This window comes from Podarcis pityusensis (assembly GCF_964106645.2).
Source record: "Podarcis pityusensis genome assembly, chromosome: 3".
Taxonomy (NCBI): Eukaryota; Metazoa; Chordata; class Lepidosauria; order Squamata; family Lacertidae; genus Podarcis; species Podarcis pityusensis.
Genome location: NC_138026.1, coordinates 57422314 through 57428320, shown reverse-complemented (window position 1 = coordinate 57428320; position 6007 = coordinate 57422314). Strand labels below are relative to the sequence as shown.

General features: G+C 39.7%; 1 protein-coding gene across 15 annotated transcripts in view; it reads left to right on the top strand.

Moving 5' to 3' along the window:
• PTPRK (protein tyrosine phosphatase receptor type K) overlaps window positions 1-6007 on the top strand; it is a 333584-nt gene that overhangs the window by 247070 nt on the left and 80507 nt on the right. The gene's annotated exons all lie outside the window — the stretch shown is intronic.

Sequence of the window (6007 nt, the reverse complement as noted above, 5' to 3'; positions counted from 1 at the left end):
TAATAACTAACGATAATATCCATAAATTAAGTCAGGTGTTTTCTTTAGCTCCCCACAGTCAGTAACAGATTTACTCCTTTCACCTGGAAAAAGAAGAAAACATAAAGCTAATAGTTTAAAAGCTAATAAACAAAAAGTTTTCCCATAAACTCAGAAGAAAAAGAAAGGTATAGAACCACTTCACTCCTTATGTATATTTTAGGTAGGTGATCCCTTGGTTTTCATCTCACCCCTGAGATACAGTTATGTAGAATTGGTTGCATGTTGGCATACTGGGTCTGTATGTATGATACATTCTAAACTTAGCAACCATGGAATGATGGGCAGTCCACTTGTTAATTAACTTGTGAATTAAGCAACAGGAAGCAAAGAGTAGGAATAACTGGACGCCTTATGGAGGTAGAAAGTGTAGTCTCCCAAGGATCGGTATTGGGAGCTGTGCATTTTAACGTGTTTGAAAATGATCTAGAGTTAGGAGTGAGCAGTGAGTTGACCGAGTTTGATGGTTATACTAAGTTGTTCAGGGTCAGTAAAACAGAAAAGGATTGCAAACTTAGTGAACAGGCCATAAAATGGAGAATGCATTTGGTGCAGACAAGTGTATAGTGATATATATGTTGCAGTGAAAAATCATAATTTCACATACACACCCATGAGATTTCAACTGGCAGTGACTGACCAGGAACAGGTCCTTGTGGTCAGAGTGGATGCCTCAATGAAGATGTTGACTCAGTTTGCAGCAGCTGTGAAAAGGCAAATTTCATGCTAGGGATCATTAGAAAAGGAATGGAAAACAGCCAGTACCATAAGGCCATTATACAAATCTATAGTGTGACTACTGTGAACAGTTCTGCTCATCACCTCGGAAAGGATATTGTAGAGTTGGAAATGGTTCTGAAAAGAGCAACCAAAATTATCAAGGTGCTTCCATATGAGGAAAGGGACATTTTAGTTTAGAGAAAAGGCAAATAGGAAGCAACATGATAAGTTTATAAAATTAGGCACAGGATGGAGAAAGTGGAGAGATAAAAGGTTTTTTCTTCTTTCTTAACACACTAGAATTTGTAGATATCCAATGAAGCCTAATGATGGAAGATTCAGCACAGACAAAGTAAAGCACTTATTCACACAATCGTTGTTAAACTGTGGACTTCGCTCCTACAGCAGATAGTGATGGTCACAAACTTGAATTGTTTTAAAAGAGGTTCAGGCAAGTTAATGGATGATAAGTCTGTCAGTGGTTAATAGCCATGATGGCTATGCTCTGCTTCCATGGTTGGAGTCAATATGCTGAAACTGCCGGAGGAGGGAGTTTTCATGTGCTTGGATCTTGCTTGGTCACTCTGAGAACAGGATGCTGGACTTGATGAGCCATTGATTTGATCCAGTAGGCTCTTATTATATTCTTAACAAGCCCTTTATGTAGATATCTTTCCCAGTCTGTATTGGTACTGGAATTGCTTTTAGATGTTTTAATTGCTGGCTTCCCTGGGCTCCTTTGAGAGAAAGAGCGAGATAAACATTTTAGCAACAACAACAATTGTTGCCGCACTACAGTGGTCATCATTCTTAGCCAACACTGTCAGTGGTCAGGGATGCTGGGAGATGCAGTCCATGTTGTTGCGAAGAAAAAATAGGTACAGTGGTACCTCAGGTTACAGATGCTTCAGGTTACAGACTCTGCTAACCCAGAAATAGTACCTCAGATTAAGAACTTTGCTTCAGGATGAGAACAGAAATCGTGCGGCAGCAGCGGGAGGCCCTATTAGCTAAAGTGGTGTCTCAGGTTAAGAACAGTTTTAGGTTAAGAACGGACCTCCGGAACGAATTAAGTTCTTAACCTGAGGTACCACTGTATAAAAGGAGAATTCCTAGATGCCAAGATCCTGGTTTGGGGCAACTACTCTTTGGTGAGAGAACCCCAGCAGAGATTTAAAATCGCAAAACATGCAGCAAAGTAAAGTGTGGAAATATAGGCTGTTGGACCTTAAAAATGTGCCCGTGTGAGTTCCAAAACTCCCTCTTCCCCCAGCATTTAAAAAGACCACACGTTTGGTAAGTTTAAAATTGGTTTACTTACAAACGCTTCAAAGGTCAGGCTCTTGTGCTTTTCCATATTTCAGTCAAAAATGTTGCATAGGCGATAAAACTCGGCTTAGTTGCAAAGTGATGAAAGTTCCTAAATCATTGGTATTGTAACTCAAGAGAGGATTGTTAAAGCCATTCAGCTAAGAGGCTAGCAAGCAGCTTTGTCTCTTCACACGTTGAGCTGCTTGGATAGACTGGAAACAAAGGCTTGATTACCTTGTCTCTCCCAAAGTGAGCTAAGCCTGGCCAGGTAGAAAGCTAAAAACTCTATAGTTTTAAGCATTCATGCATTAATCAGACTTAAGCATGTTGGTTATATGAGACTGGATATCCCACTGTCCAAAACATTTGAAGGACACCATGTTGACTCCCCTGATTGAGAGCATCCTGGAAGGAGATGTGTAGGGCAGCTTTTGACCCTAAACCATCTTTTTTCCCCCTCCTTTTTTTTTGAGAGAAATATTCATTCTTGTGTTTTTAAACCGCCCTGTGATCCTCAGATAAAGGGTGGTATATAAATATAATAATAGAGAATATATTTGATCTCAGGATGCTTTGAACATGTTCTCTGTTCTTTCTGGGACAATACTGTATTTCCTTTGTTCATGGGACTTTATTATTCTGTGCTGCTCTAGCCACCCCTTCCTTAACCCTAGGTTTGCACTGCTTTGGTGAGTCTTAGATGTTCTGGAACATCACAAAAGATTACTTGAAAACATCCAACTGGATATTTACTTGTGAGCTGCCCATCTTGAATTATATCCTATACTACCAGGATATGCGGGCAAAGAACATGTCTGTACTTAAAGGTTGGACTAAAGTAGAAAGGAAATAATTCAAGCACAGTAACTCAGAAATGACCTAGTTGGTCATTGTCATTACAGTTTGACTCATCATAGTATGATTCAGCTCTTGTAAAGTAAACCAATATTATTGTTCTTACAGTGCAGAAGGAGAGAAGAGGTTGACAAAAGTATGGCAACCTTGGCAGGTTTGAGGTTGAGAAAGAATTTGATCCTATAACTTCCAATCTTGTAGGTCACAGTCATTGCTACTATGCTATGTATGTAAGAGGCTTTTCCAGTGTCCCATGAACACTAAGTTGTGGGCCAGTAGCAAGTCACTACGTACCATGCTTGTGAAATCTTTGGTCTGGCTCCTGATTATGTCTTGCAGTTTGAGAACAAGAGAGCGCAAGGAAAGAAAAACTGCTAAGGCATCAAATATTCTTGCTGTTCTCTTTATCGTCATCCTTTGTGTTTGCTATGAAATTTGTTTCATTGTTTTCAATTTCACACTGACAAATGTGAATGTTATCTTTTGACCAGAAAAGCCACTTCCTTTTATTTTAGATAAATGAAACTGAAATTGTACATTCTGATCAACCTATGGGATTTCTCTTGAAAAGCGGCAACAGCAAAACACTTGTCATGCTTGAGTGTCCTATCCTTGTGTACATCTTTGAGAAATAGCCTTTTTGTCACAGGCCCTGGGACATACTCTGCTTTTCTTTGACTGACAGCAGGTAATGTGTTTTATCATTAAAATTGGTTCTGAGGAGATGCACGAGGCACTCCTTTTTTCTTTCCCAACTGTGGAGGCCTTTTTGTTTTGAAAACAATCTCTGAATAAATGGAGATAATCTCTACAAAGGGGCACTGATATTGAACTGTCATATTGTGTGTTGCTTATCAAGCGCTAAAGAAATCGAATTTCATTTTAGCCATTATCTAGAGCTACTTATTAAATCATTCTGCTGTTGAAAGGTGGCTGATGGGTCAACAGGTTTTGTGTCTTTTCTTCTATCTGTCTGTCTATTATTAACCTTTAGAGAATACTAAAGCTATTATTCATTGTATCTTATAAAGTGGTGCTCAATCTTCCTGATCCATAATGGTGTGTATGTGTACCTGCCATGGCTATAGTCTCACTCTTATATATGCAATTTTTGTATTGTTGCCTGGGAATATGTGGAATTTCTCTTCCCTTATTACTATTGAAGAAGCATCAGTTTCATCTCTGATACGAGGCTTAACATTTGATACTAAATAAATTATCCATCGCCAGTGATTAAAAGTAAACCTTGTGGTGTTATTGAAAACAAATAAGGATGGGCACAATTCCTACAATTCTTCCTTTCTCCCTCCTTCCCTTCAACTTCCTGTTTGGACCTCGGTGCATGCGCATTGCAACACAACAGTCATTATACAGAATAGAAGGACTCTCCACACTGCTCATGCATTTATACAACCATTGCACTCCTCCTTGGGGGACTGATTGTGCTGAATGGGACCTTGCGGAGGACAGTGATGGCTAGAAGAGTGCATGAAAGATGGCATGGACATCTCATTTGTGTAATTGTCAGCTTGCTGCAGTGTACAATTTCTTTTTTATCCATAAGTATACAGTGGTACCTCGCAAGACGAATGCCTCGCAAGAAGAAAAACTCGCAAGACGAAAGAGTTTTTCGTTTTTTGAGTTGCTTCGCAAGACGAATTTCCCTATGGGCTTGCTTCACAAGACGAAAAACGAAAAAAATGAAAACGTCTTGCAAGTTTGTTTCCTTTTTCTTAAAACCGTTAATACCCAGGGTGACTTCGAGGAGCAACTCATAGCACGTGGTGTGGTAGCCTTTTTTGAGGTTTTTGAAGACTTTGGTGATTTTGAAGACTTTGGGAAACCGTGCTTCGCAAGACGAAAAACTTGCAAGATGAAAAAACTCGCAGAACGAATTAATTTCGTCTTGCGAGGCACCACTGTAAAGACACATAGCACTACATTAAGCTCCAGATACTAGCATTTTGGATTTCATACAGTACTATACATAATTACAGAGGGCAGTGTGGTATTCTTGTGTGAGAAGACATTCCTAGGCTAAGATCAATAAAACTGCTATTTTCAGTGGGGTAGTTGTTATGTTAGTCTGTTTCACAGCATCAAAGGCAACAAAGGCACCTTAAAGACTAATGAATTTATTATGGCATAAACTTTTGTAGACTGGGGTCCAATTCATCAAAAGCTGGGGTTTGTGTTGATCTTTGATCCAAATTCTACTATTACCTACATTCTATTTCTCTTGGAAATAAATGAATTAGCAGTTTATTTCAAGTCATAAATGGTACATTACGGCATGATGTGGCTTACTTCATTTGAATGCGTTAGATGAGAGAGCGGATATTTTGTGCTGGTTTAAAATAATAGAATTGTAGAATTAGGAATTCCAAGGGTCGTCTAGTCCAACTGCCTGCAATGCAGGAATCTCAGCTAAAGCATCCATGACAGATGGCCATCCAACCTCTGCTTGAAAACCTCCAAGGAGGGACAGTCCACAACCTCCCGAGGGAGACCGTTCCACTGTTGAACAGCTCTTACTGTTTAGATTATGGTTTAGCTTTTTGTTTGGATGAACACTTTTATTGTTTTATATTTGTATGGTTTTATTGAATAGCTTACGTATTTTTATTGCAAATCGCTTAGAGAGTTCTTGTTGGGTGATAACGCCGAGGCCGGTGCCTCCTCCCCCCCCCCCCATGCAGCGTCGCCCGGGATTCATCCCTCCAGTCTCCCATCACGTTGATGTTGATGTGACCCATATCCAAGGACATGAGCACACGACTAGCAGAGTCCAAACAGAAGCGCAGCCTTGAGGAGTAACATCTAAGCCTAATTTATTGCAAATTAAATCAAACAGAACAAAGAAAAATATGGCCTCTCTCTCTGTCTTTCTTTCTCGGAGAGAGAATTGCAAAAACAATGGCTATACAGAGCGGAAACAGTGTATCTCCCTTTCCACTCACAAGACTCCAATAATCAGTGCTGGAATGTAAACAGACATGTGATGTAACAATCCCACACATCTGCAGCATGGGAGGAATGGAATTCTCAACAGTTCTATGGATGTGTAACGTGATATATAAAT